This window comes from Macaca mulatta, chromosome 9 (assembly GCF_049350105.2).
Source record: "Macaca mulatta isolate MMU2019108-1 chromosome 9, T2T-MMU8v2.0, whole genome shotgun sequence".
Classification (NCBI taxonomy): domain Eukaryota; kingdom Metazoa; phylum Chordata; class Mammalia; order Primates; family Cercopithecidae; genus Macaca; species Macaca mulatta.
The window spans coordinates 56254275-56267475 of NC_133414.1; the positions used below are offsets into that span (position 1 = coordinate 56254275).

The window sequence follows — 13201 nt, forward strand, 5'->3', positions numbered from 1 at the left end:
GTCCCAGAGAGGCAAGGAGGTGCATTTGGGCATGCGCAGCCCTGGCCAGCGATACCCTTTGCTTTATTCTTCTCAGTGTATGACCTCCAGACCTCCCAGCTCACTCATAGTCATAGCCAAAGTCACGTTTTGCCCTAATCTCCTACTCCCCTCCCCCTACTCCGTGGGGCACACCGGCCTCCTGCCTCCTTGGCCATGCCAGACACTGGCTCACCTACCTGGATGCCTTTACACACCTGTCCACAGGATGGCGCCGTCACCTCTTCCAGGTCTTTGCCCAAAAGTCACCTTCTCGGGGACTTGTTCTTCACCATTTGGTTATTTAAAATTACAGCAGATTCCTAGAACCAACCATCCCTTTTGCTTTTTTTTTTTTTTTTTTTTTTTTTTTTTGCCCTTCTCACCACTGAGCATACTCTTTATTGATTGTGTATTTCTCCCAACTACTGTGTAACCCTTAGAATATAAATTTTTTTTCTTTACAACTTTTATTTTCGGCTCAAGGGGTACAAGTGCAGGTTTTTTATATGGATGAATTGCGTGTCATGGGGGTTTGGTGTACAGATTACTTTGTCTATAATAAGTAGTAAGCACAATAGCCCATGAGTAGTTTTTAATCCTCATCCTCCATCTTCCACTCTCAGGTAGGCCCAGCGGTCCTTGTTCCCTTCGTGTCCACGCATATGCGGTGATCAGCTCCCACTTCCACATGAGATCATGGAGGACAGGTGTCTGTCTGGTTTGTTACCTTCCCAGTACCTGGGCAAGAGTGTGCATGAACTAATACTTTCTAAAGAATAAATTAATATTATATCCTCATATTATATAAAGAATATCATTTGAAGTATTTCTCCTTCTGTAACATTTCTCCAAGTAAAAATTAAATGCCTCTAGTAGAATAACTTTAAAACAACAAATAACTTCATTTATCCATAGATACATTTTTAAGACATCTTTTTACTTTGTTTTTTTATTTTTAATTTTTTTTATTATACTTTAAGTTCTAGGGTACATGTGCACAATGTGCAGATTTGTTACATATGTATACTTGTGCCATGTTGGTGTGCTGCACTCATCAACTCATCAGCACTCATCAACTTGTCATTTACGTCAGGTATAACTCCCAATGCCATCCCTCCCCCCTTCCCCCTCCCCGTAATAGGCCCTGGTGTGTGATGTTCCCCTTCCAGAGTCCAAGTGATCTCATTGTTCAATTCCCACCTGTGAGTGAGAACATGCGGTGTTTGGTTTTCTGTTCTTGTGATAGTTTGCTGAGAATGATGGTTTCCAGCTGCATCCATGTCCCCACAAAGGACACGAACTCATCCTTTTTTATGGCTGCATAGTATTCCATGGTGTATATGTGCCACATTTTCTTAATCCAGTCTGTCACTGATGGACATTTGGGTTGATTCCAAGTCTTTGCTATTGTGAATAGTGCCACAATAAACATATGTGTGCATGTGTCTTTATAGGAGCATGATTTATAATCCTTTGGGTATATACCCAGTAATGGGATGGCTGGGTCATATGGTATTTCTAGTTCTAGATCCTTGAGGAATCGCCATACTGTTTTCTACAATGGTTGAACCAGTTTACAATCCCACCAACAGTGTAAAAGTGTTCCTATTTCTGCACATCCTCTCCAGCACCTGTTGTTTCCTGACTTTTTAATGATTGCCATTCTAACTGGTGTGAGATGGTATCTCATTGTGGTTTTGATTTGCATTTCTCTGATGGCCAGTGATGATGAGCATTTTTTCATGTGCCTGTTGGCTGTATGCATGTCTCCTTTTGAGAAATGTCTGTTCATATCCTTTGCCCACTTTTTGATGGGGTTGTTTGTTTTTTTCTCATAAATTTGTTTGAGTTCTTTATAGGTTCTGGATATTAGCCCTTTGTCAGATGAGTAGATTGCAAAAATGTTCTCCCATTCTGTAGGTTGCCTGTTCACTCTGATGATAGTTTCTTTTGCTGTGCAGAAGCTCTTTAGTTTAATTAGATCCCATTTGTCAATTTTGGCTTTTGTTGCTGTTGCTTTTGGTGTTTTAGACATGAAGTCCTTGCCCATGCCTATGTCCTGAATGGTATTACCTAGGTTTTCTTCTAGGGTTTTTATGGTTTTAGGTCTAACATTTAAGTCTCTAATCTATTTTGAATTAATTTTCTACTTATGGCTAGCCAATTTTCGCAGCACCATTTATTAAATAGGGAATCCTTTCCCTATTTCTTGTTTTTCCATTGTCAAAGATCAGATGGCTGTAGACATGTGGTATTATTTCTGAGGGCTCTGTTCTCTTCCATTGGTCTATATCTCTGTTGTGGTACCAGTATCATGCTGTTTTGGTTACTGTAGCCTTGTAGTATAGTTTGAAGTCAGGTAGTGTGATGCCTCCAGCTTTGTTCTTTTGACTTAGGATTGTCTTGGCAATGCGGGGTCTTGTTTGGTTCCATATGAACTTTAAAGCAGTTTTTTCCAGTTCTGTGAAGAGTCATTGGTAGCTTGATGGGAATGGCATTGAATCTATAAATTACCTTGCGCAGTATGGCCATTTTCACGATATTGATTCTTCCTATCCATGAGCATGGTATGTTCTTCCATTTGTTTGTGTCCTCTTTTATTTCACTGAGCAGTGGTTTGTAGTTCTTCTTGTAAGTTGGATTCCTAGGTATTTTATTCTCTTTGAAGCAATTGTGAATGGCAGTTCATTCATGATTTGGCTCTCTGTTTGTCTGTTACTGGTGTATAAGAATGCTTGTGATTTTTGCACATTAATTTTGTATGCTGAGACTTTGCTGAAGTTTCTTATCAGCTTAAGGAGATTTTGGGCTGAGATGATGGGGTTTTCTAAACATACAATCATGTCATCTGCAAACAGGGACAATTTGACTTCTTCTTTTCCTAGCTGAATACCCTTGATTTCTTTCTCTTGCCTGATTGCCCTAGCCAGAACTTCCAACACTATGTTGACTAGGAGTGGTGAGAGAGGGCATCCCTGTCTTGTGCCAGTTTTCAAAGGGAATGCTTCCAGTTTTTGCCCATTCAGTATGATATTGGCTGTGGGTTTGTCATAAATAGCTCTTATTATTTGGAGATACATTCCATCAATACCGAATTTATTGAGAGTTTTTAGTATGAAGGGCTGTTGAATTTTGTCAAAGGCCTTTTCTGCATCTATTGAGATAATCATGTGGTTTTTGTCTTTGGTTCTGTTTATATGCTGGATTACATTTATTGATTTGTGTATGTTGAACTAGCCTTGCATCCCAGGGATGAAGCCCACTTGATCATGGTGGATAAGCTTTTTGATGTGCTGCTGGATTTGGTTTGCCAGTATTTTATTGAGGATTTTTTGCATCAGTGTTCATTGGGGATATTGGTCTAAAATTCTCTTTATTTGTTGTATCTCTGCCAGGCTTTGGTATCAGGATGATGTTGGCCTCATAAAATGAGTTAGGGAGGATTCCCTCTTTTTCTATTTATTGGAATAGTTTCAGAAGGAATGGTACCAGCTCCTCCTTGTAACTCCAGTAGAATTTGACTGTGAATTCATCTGGTCCTGGACTTTTTTTGGTTGGTAGGCCATTAATTATTGCTTCAATTTCAGAGCCTGCTATTGGTCTATTCAGGGATTCAACTTCTTCCTGGTTTAGTCTTGGGAGAGTGTAAATGTCCAGGAAATTATCCATTTCTTCTAGGTTTTCTAGTTTATTTGCATAGAGGTGTTTATAGTATTCTCTGATGGTAGTTTGTATTTCTGTGAGGTTGGTGGTGATATCCCCTTTATCATTTTTTATTGCATCTATTTGCTTCTTCTCTCTTCTTTATTTTTCTTGCTAGCAGTCTATCAATTTTGTTGATCTTTTCAAAAAACTAACTCCTGGATTCATTGATTTTTTGGAGGGCTTTTTGTGTCTCTATCTCCTTCAGTTCTGCTCTGATCTTAGCTATTTCTTGCCTTCTGCTAGCTTTTGAATATGTTTGCTCTTGCTTCTCTAGTTGTTTTAATAGTGATGTTAGGGTGTCAATTTTAGATCTTTCCAGCTTTCTCTGGTGGGCATTTAGTGCTATAAATTTCCCTCTACACACTGCTTTAAATGTGTCCCACAGATTCTGGTATGTTGTATCTTTGTTCTCATTGGTTTCAAAGAACATCTTTATTTCTGCCTTCATTTCGTTATGTACCCAGTAGTCATTCAGGAGCAGGTTGTTCAGTTTCCATGTAGTTGAGAGGTTTTGATTGAGTTTCTTAGTACTGAGTTCTAGTTTAATTGCACTGTGGTCTGAGAGCCAGTTTGTTATAATTTCTGTTCTTGTACATTTGCTGAGGAGTGCTTTAATTCCAACTATGTGGTCAATTTTGGAATAAGTGTGATGTGGTGCTGAGAAGAATGTATATTCTGTTGATTTGGGGTGGAGAGTTCTGTAGATGTCTATTAGGTCTGCTTGGTGCAGAGTTGAGTTCAATTCCTGGATATCCTTATTAACTTTCTGTCTCGTTGATCTGTCTAATGTTGACAGTGGGGTGTTGAAGTCTCCCGTTATTATTGTATGGGAGTCTAAGTATCTTTGTAAGTCTGTAAGGGCTTGCTTTATGAATCTGGGTGCTCCTGTATTGGGTGCATATATATTTAGGATAGTTAGCTCTTCCTGTTGAATTGATCCCTTTACCATTATGTAATGGCCTTCTTTGTCTCTTTTGATCGTTGATGGTTTAAAGTCTGTTTTATCAGAGACTAGGATTGCAACTTCTGCTTTTTTTGTTCTCCATTTGCTTGGTAGATCTTCCTCCATCCCTTTATTTTGAGCCTGTGTGTGTCTCTGCATGTTAGATGGGTCTCCTGAATACAGCAAACTGATGGGTCTTGACTCTTTATCCAATTTGCCAGTCTGTGTCTTTTAATTGAACCTTTTATTCCATTTACATTTAAAGTTAATATTGCTATGTGTGAACTTGACCCTGTCATTGTGATATTAGCTGGTTATTTTGCTCATTAGTTGATGCAGTTTCTTCCTAGCATCAATGGTCTTTACATTTTGGCATGTTTTTGCAATGACTGGTACCAGTTGCTCCTTTCCATGTTTAGTGCTTCCTTCAGGGTCTCTTGTAGGGCAGGCCTGGTGGTGACAAAATCTCGAAGCATTTGCTTGCCTGTAACGGATTTTATTTCTCCTTCACTGATGAAACTTAGTTTGGCTGGATATGAAATTCTGGGTTGAAAATTCTTTTCTTTAAGAATGTTGAATATTGGCCCCCCACTCTCTTCTGGCTTGTAGAGTTTCTGCCGAGAGATCTGCTGTTAGTCTGATGGGCTTCCCTTTGTGAGTAACCCGACCTGTCTCTCTGGCTGCCCTTAACATTTTTTCCTTCATTTCAACTTTGGTGAATCTGACAATTATGTGTCTTGGAGTTGCTCTTCTCGAGGAGTATCTTTGTGGTGTTCTCTGTATTTCCTGAATTTGAATGTTGGCCTGCCTTACTAGGTTGGGGAAGTTCTCCTGGATGATATCCTGAAGAGTGTTTTCCAACTTGGTTCCATTTTCCCCCTCACTTTCAGGCACACCAATCAGACGCAGATTTGGTCTTTTCCATAATCCCATATTTCTTGGAGGCTTTGTTCATTTCTTTTTCGTTTTTTTTCTCTAGACTTCTCCTCTCGCTTCATTTCATTCATTTGATCTTCAATCATTGATACTCTTTCTTCCAGTTGATCGAGTTGGTTACTGAAGCTTGTGTATTTGTCACGTATTTCTCGTGTCATGGTTTTTGTCTCTGTTAGTTTATGGCCTTCTCTGCATTGATTATTCTAGTTATCCATTCTCCCATTCTTTTTTCAAGATTTTTAGTTTCTTTGTACTGGGTACGTAGTTCCTCCTTTAGCTCTGAGAAGTTTGATTGACTGAAGCCTTCTTCTCTCAACTCGTCAAAGTCATTCTCCGTCCAGCTGTGATCCATTGCTGGTGATGAGCTGCATTCCCTTGGAGGGGAGATGCGCTCTGATTTTTTGAATTTCCAGCTTTTCTGCCCTACTTTTTCCCCATCTTTGTGGTTTTATCTGCCTTTGGTCTTTGATGCTGGCGATGTACTGATGGGGTTTTGGTGTGGGTGTCCTTTCTCTTTGTTAGTTTTCCTTCTAACAGTCAGGATTCTCAGCTGTAGGTCTGTTGGAGATTGCCTGAGGTCCACTCCAGACCTGTTTGCCTGGATATCAGCAGTGGAGGCTGCAGAAGATAGAATATTGCTGAACAGTGAGTGCTGCTGTCTGATTCTTGCTCTGGAAGCTTCATCTCAGGGGAGTACCCCGCCATGTGAGGTGTGAGGTGTCGGTCTGCACCTAGTGGGGGATGTCTCCCAGTTAGGCTACTCAGGGGTCAGGGACCCACTTGAGCAGGCAGTCTGTCCGTTCTCAGATCTCAACCTCCATGCTGGGAGATCCACTGCTCTCTTCAAAGCTGTCAGACAGGGTCATTAACATCTACAGAGGTTTCTGCTGCTTTTTATTTAGCTATGCCCCATCCCCAGAGGTGGAGTCTATAGAGACAGGCAGGTCTCCTTGAGCTGAGGTACGTTCCACCCAGTTCGAGCTTCCCGGAGGCTTTGTTTACCTACTTAAGCCTCAGCAATGGCGGTCGCCCCTCCCCCAGCCTCGCTGCCACCTTGCAGTTAGATCGCAGACCTCTGTGCTAGCAATGAGGGAGGCTCCATGGGCGTGGGACCCTCTGGGTCAGGTGTGGAATATAATCTCCTGGTGTGCTGTTTGCTAAGACCCTTGGTAAAGCGCAGTATTAGGGTGGGAGTTACCTGATTTTCCAGGTGTTGTGTCTCAGTTTCCCTTGGCTAGGAAAAGGGATTCCCTTCCCCCTTGCGCTTTGCAGGTGAGGCGATGCCTTGCCTTGCTTCAGCTCTCACTGGTCGGGCTGCACCAACTGACCAGCACTGATTGTCTGGCACTCCCCAATGAGATGAACCTGGTACCTCAGTTGAAAATGCAGAAATCACCCGTCTTCTGTGTCGTTTGTGCTCGGAGCTGGAGGCTGGAGCTGTTCCTATTCAGCCATCTTGCCTACATCTTCCTCTTTTTACTTTTTTGTAAAAGTTTTGAAAAACTTTTTTTCAGGCAATAAAAGTAATTCAGAATCATTGTAAAGAGTTTTTAAAAAGTACTATTCTTTTTAAAATTAGTAATTAGTAATAATCCCAGAGTTAACCGCTGTTAGCACTTTGCTGTATTTCCTTTTGTATTTTTATCTATGAGTGCACATTTGCATGGACACACATACATACTTCTATAAATACTTAATATTTGTCTACATGCACATGTGTGTGTGTGTACATGTGTGTATATATATATATTTAGGTTGGAATTGTACTATGTTTACTTTTATCATGTACTATGCCAAGAACATATTACGTATTGCTCATTGCTGGTCTTTCTGGAACACTATGTTCAGAGATATATTATCATTTCACCACATATAATCTATCATAATTTAACTAGTATGCTATTGTGGATAATAAGTGTTTACATTTTCATTATCTATTGAGTTTATCGGTCTTTAACAGCTCTCACTTTTATCTATTCTAATTCCTTTAGCTTATTTTGCTTGTATATTTTACCTATCAATAACCTTCAAAGTTTAGTCTTTTGTTCTTATGTTCTTTCAGAATGGCATTCTCTTGACTCTCAGTGGTTTCATCCCATGGCCTGTTTACCTTTAGTTCCTTGATTCTACCTGTCTCATCTTCTCTGTATTTTCTAGAGTAGATCCCATTTCCAGAATGTTTCCTGGCAGGCTTTCACTGTGGTGAATGGGAACAACGTGACCCCACAGCCCACTTCCTACTCTGTCAGAACCTCCTTCTCAAAGAGCACACTCAGGACCTAAGGTTCTTCCCCCTGTGGCTGGCCAGGTTACAGTGCCCTCTGGAATCACATTCCCAGCCCTCCCTTGCTGAGAGAGGAACATTCCATGTTCTAGAGTCTCTAACATGTGCAGCCCCTGATGACGAGCAAGAATGTCCCCTCTCACCCAGCCTTGTTGGAGCCAAGTGAATGAAGCCCAGGCAGGCCTGGAGAAGCTGCCCGAGGAGCCTCAGTAGTCAATGCTGGCATCGTTTCTCTCTCAGCCCCTGTCTCCGTCACTTTGAAGCTCTCTACTGGTTTCCTTTGAGTCCCCTCAGCTCCCCAGTCAGATCAAGGAAGAGCTGGTTGTTGCTCTCACAGACTTCAGGGACAAGCAGATCTGAGCACCTTGAGGGTCAAACAGACCTGCCCCAACTGCAGCGTTAAGGAGGAGATCCACTTCCTAAAAGTGTGGGGAGACGGCTATTGGTGGGATGCTCTATTCACATCTGTCTCCACTGCTTGTCCACAGAACGGCTCCCTGTATTCTGGGAGTAGCGTTCCCTGGCTTCTCTGAGCTTTCTGCAGTTCATGACAGGCTGTTTCCCTTGATGGAAGCCTTTCCTCTTCTTCCACATCTGGCTGACTGCATGTCCTTTGGAGCAAGCCCTCTGGACTGAGGACTCAAATCTCTGATTGATCCGCCCACTACTCAGCTCCATGGTCTCAGTGATGTCCATGAGCCTCTTGACATGGGACCCATTCACAAGGGAAGGCACCTCCCCACAGATGCACCTAAAAGCTGTGGACCCTGTGATTCTCAGGAATTCAGCTGACTGATGGAGCAATCCTTCCCAGGCGGGTGGAGGTGAAAGACTCCCCTTGATCCAGACACACGGGTACTCCCTGGGTTTCTTGATGGCGCCAGTTCCTCTGAAGTATGAATTTTACTTCTTTGTGTTGTCTGATTAGATAAACTATACCAAGATAAAGATCCGGACATATTGGCAAGGGACCTGGCTTTTAGAAAACACATAGTCCTCAGATTTAAAGTTTTAGGCCCTCTTTTCTCTCCAGGTATGTGAAGAAGATACCTTTGGCAAAGATCTTGGTGGGCTGGCACCTGTATCTGCTTAAATTCTGGAAGAACTGGCTCATGCTCTGAGAATCTGCTTCTCCCAGATCTGATCTGTCTCATTAGATGTACGATCTACATTCCAGTCAGGGTGCATTCCATCTACTCGGCATCTCAGTCCCATTGCAATCCAACTTTAACCTTGATTCTCTGCCCCAGGAGGGGGAGTGGTTATCTGAGAAGACACATCACTAGGCCCAGCCTCGGGCTCATGGGCCCGCATGGAGCCATGGGCCATCCTCTGGGTGGTTTACAGCCACAGTTGGGAGTGACATTGAGTTCAAGGGTTTGCTAGTTTGTAAGTGAATTTTATTGCTGTAATATTCTCACTCACTTGCCCTCTGATGTGCTTCCTTGGTCAGGAGGGAAGGTCAGGGTGACTCAGTGATGCAGAAATTATCTTGATTCTTGGGCTCCTCCAGGACCCCATGTGGGCTCTGGGTCCAAGGAAAGCAATGACACTCATGTTAGGACCCTGAATACTCAAGTTCAGCCTCTGCCTTTTTGTAAATAGTAAATCCACCCGAGGTTGTGTACATCCCAAAGGGGAAATGTGCCTTTTCCACCCTGTTACACAGCGTGGAGGTGCATTTACAACTTGAATGTGAGAAATTCACCCCCAGCTGGGGACCAAGGCCAAAGGGCCTTCTTACTGTCAGGCTTCTCTGCTGCAGGCCTGATGTGCATGGCAGACTCACACCTCTGACGATCTCAGCCAGATGGGACAAGGGCCATTCAGGTGGGAATTCAATTTCTGGACCTTATAGTATATCCACATCCCATGAAATGTTATGTGGTTATTTAAAAAGCATGCTTTTGGGGTTATTTTAAGACATGGGAAGATGTTCTTAGTACTCTACAAAGTTGAAGAAAAGGACAGGCCCTCAGCTGCTTCCTCAGTACGACCCCCGTTTTGTTATCTGTATAATAGCCATATCAAAATGCTGATGACAGATATTTTTGGGTGACTTCATTATAGGAACTTTCTAATATTTTTCAATGTCTACAGTGTATGTGAATTATTTTGTAATGAGAAAAAGACACATTATTGAATTAATATGTTTTTAAAAAAACTATTAAAATTATGAGTTTCATAATTAATAATGAAGCCCCACCCATGGACTCATCGCCCATTCTCAAAAATTACCCCAACTGTGGGCTAGTATCCCATATATGAGTATATGAGTATAAAGCAACGGCAGTGCTGGTTGCTGGCGCTGATACGTGGGGGCTGGGGTGTGTGGCTGCGCCTGCCTGGGGAAGGTGAGCCTCACTCCTCCGGGAACAGTAACTTTAACTGGAGCACCGTTGTTGAGGCAGTGGGAGTGGGAATGAGCACGCAGAATGTTCCCCAAGACTGATTGGAGCCAGAACCTACAAAGGGGATTAAAAAAATTAAAAAGTAATCCTGGCCGCCTAATGAAACAGAGACTTTCTCAGCAGTGGAATGGGGGAGCAATGTCCAGCCATGATGTCACCACGGCCGGCCAGGCAGCTCTTTCCAGACACCTGCCAGACGCTAATTAGTGCAGGCCTCCAGAGCAGGGATCCGGGCGGGAGCAGAGGGAGCAGAGGTCATTTTCCCCAGGACATTTGCAACCTGTCAGAGTTTAATGCCCTGTTCCCACAACCAGTCAGTAGAGTTTTGGTTTCTATATGCAGAAGGGGACAAGAATTGTCAGAGCCAGCTGACTCAGCCCTTAAATTCATCATGCCAGTTGTGGTAGAGACCACACTGACTGTTTGATCTTCAAGAATCTCACTGATAAGCACTTCTTGCATGGGGTCAGGCTTCGGGAGGCAGTGGTGGCAAGACAGGGCAGGTTCTGCAGGGGCACTGAGCTCCCACTGCGGGACACCAAGTCCCCAAGGACAGTAGGGACTGCTCTTTATTTGCTTATTTCCAGGGGCCCCACCAGCCTTCATGTTGCCCTGTGTAGCCAAAGGGCCATGTCTATGCACAGACACATGTCATCTGGGTTTCTCAAGAGTGGAAAAGACCAAAACTGAATTCTGAGTTTCCCAGTTTCCAAATATTCAGCCTGTCTTGATGATGTGAGCAAGCCCTCCTGTGTGGAGGGAGTCACAGAGAGCTGGGCCCTGCTCATGGCTTCCCTCTACCTGCTTTTGGGGCCACAGCTAGATATCAGTCACTTCTCAGCAGTGGACCTCACCCCTTCCTAGCTAGGAGCACCAAACTCAACCCAGGACCATTCAGATTCTTTAGGCTACTTTAGAGAATCTGTACAAACCTATATAGAAAAACAATTAGGAAACTTTAAAATGAAAACTAGGAGAAGGGACTTGCTCTCCAAGATTCCAAAATGTATTTTAGGTTTCCATGGAAAATGGTGCCTGGTAAGAATTCCAGATACAACCTCCTCTCCCTTTACATGAAAAGACCTAGGAAGAAACAGAAACGCTTGGACACTAACAGATTCTTACTGTACGTGTATTGCATACCAGGTATCATGCTGGGTACTTCCAGCAGCTCATCAAGGTTGGCGGAGTAACTGACCCCACTTACAGAGGACACCCACCCGCCCAGGCATGCACAACCCCACAGACTCAGCCAGCAAGGGGGCACAATGGGTGTCATGTCCAGCCCTTCCTGGATCCCAGGGCTGTGTTCCTACTGAGGTCACTCATCTGGTCTTCAGAATCCTGGGGGAATTTCCACAACATGAGAACCTAAGGGGCTGAACCAAGAATCACGCGCAGAAGCTGGCAGGGTCCGAGCCTGGGACAGATGGGGAAGGACAATGGCTTGGTGCCTGTGGTCATCTCTCCCCTCACAGGCCCATGTGGTTGGCACTCAGGCCACAGTCTTAGGTTGGAGCTGTGGTTACTTTTTGGAGGTTTCATAGGAAGGCTTTGGTAGCTGACCTCAATCATTCTCTCCCAGCCCAAGATGGAGCAAATCCATCAGCCTCGTTCAAAGGCCAGTACCTTCCTCTGTCATGGCTCAAAACCCAGGCCATGACCAAGCCCTGCCATGCCTGGCAAGGGAACGACTGTTGGCATTGACCAGAGAACTGCTCCCTGTACTGTTTCCCTGACCTCTTTCCTCCACCTGATTTCCCCACAAACCCTCTCTTTCTAGATCTGTTCAGGGGAGCCAGAGAGTAGCAGATGAGAGGCAGTAGCACTATCTCCCAATTCTTCCCTCACAGTCTGCCCCTGCAATGTCTTCTCTACACAGTAGCTATGGTGAGACTTTTAAAACATACATTCAGTCCTGTACCTCCTCTGCTGGTGCTCTTAAATAGCCCCATGGACTTCTCGTGTTGTAAAAGCCTCTCCTCCCTACCCACTCCACTCCTGACTCTGGAGGCCTTGCTCTTCCTGCAAATACCAGGCGGGCTCCGACCTCAGGGCCTTTGTGTGTGCTGAGCCCCCATCCTAGGATGCGCTTTGGCCAAATGTATTCATGCTCTGCTATGTCCACTGTTGGCTTGGAAAAGGATGAGTTCTCTTTGTCTTTTACCAAATGAGGACCTCGATTTCTGAAATACTGGTAATGTAAAAAAGAGTTCTGGCTTGAACTTGAGAAGTTGATTTTGTCTGACCTTATGAAATCTCTTGAGAATACTTAGAGGTGATTCAGCGAAGAAGAAGTGAACTGATCTTCCCTCTCTTAAGTGATCCACCAAGGAGAGGAAGGGAATCCAGAACTTTCAGGAGCAAAGTCATATGTTAGAAAGGTGTCCATCATATATTCATTCAATAGACACCTACTGAACACTGAGCTCATGAGTTAGGAGGTGGGGACCCCACCTCGAATCAGAGAGCAGTCCCACTCTCAACGAGCTGATGGCTGGCCTAACTGAGGAGACAAATATTAAGTGACTATACAAACAATTATAAAATCCTAAGTATCATAAGTGCAGTGAAGGTGACATGGGCAGTTTTAGGTCTGTCTGGTAGGTCAGGAAGGGCTTCCCCAGAAAAGGGACATTCGTTGTAGAATATGAAAGATAAGTTGGAGAGATGCTGAGCAGCACTGAGAGATCCATGGCTTCCACCCTTCGATGCTCACTAGTATCATTCAGTGAAACAGAAAACACCAGCAGACAGGAAGGCCTGGTGTGGGTAGATGGGGAAAAGAACAAGTCCTGTTTGGGACTTTACTGTGAGGTTCATTTGAGCCAGAGAAGAGTGAATATCAAATATAGAATTGGATATTACTAGATATACCAAGGACAATATGCAGACAAAAGC

General features: G+C 43.7%; 1 long non-coding RNA gene across 1 annotated transcript; it reads right to left on the reverse strand.

Moving 5' to 3' along the window:
• Nucleotides 1-469: 469 nt before the first annotated feature.
• On the reverse strand, nt 470-7935 carry LOC114670117 (uncharacterized). Its single transcript, XR_003719601.2, has 2 exons — nt 7620-7935; nt 470-759 (listed from the first exon to the last, which is right to left on the reverse strand). It is a non-coding gene; the product is annotated as an uncharacterized LOC114670117 (long non-coding RNA).
• Nucleotides 7936-13201: the final 5266 nt, after the last annotated feature.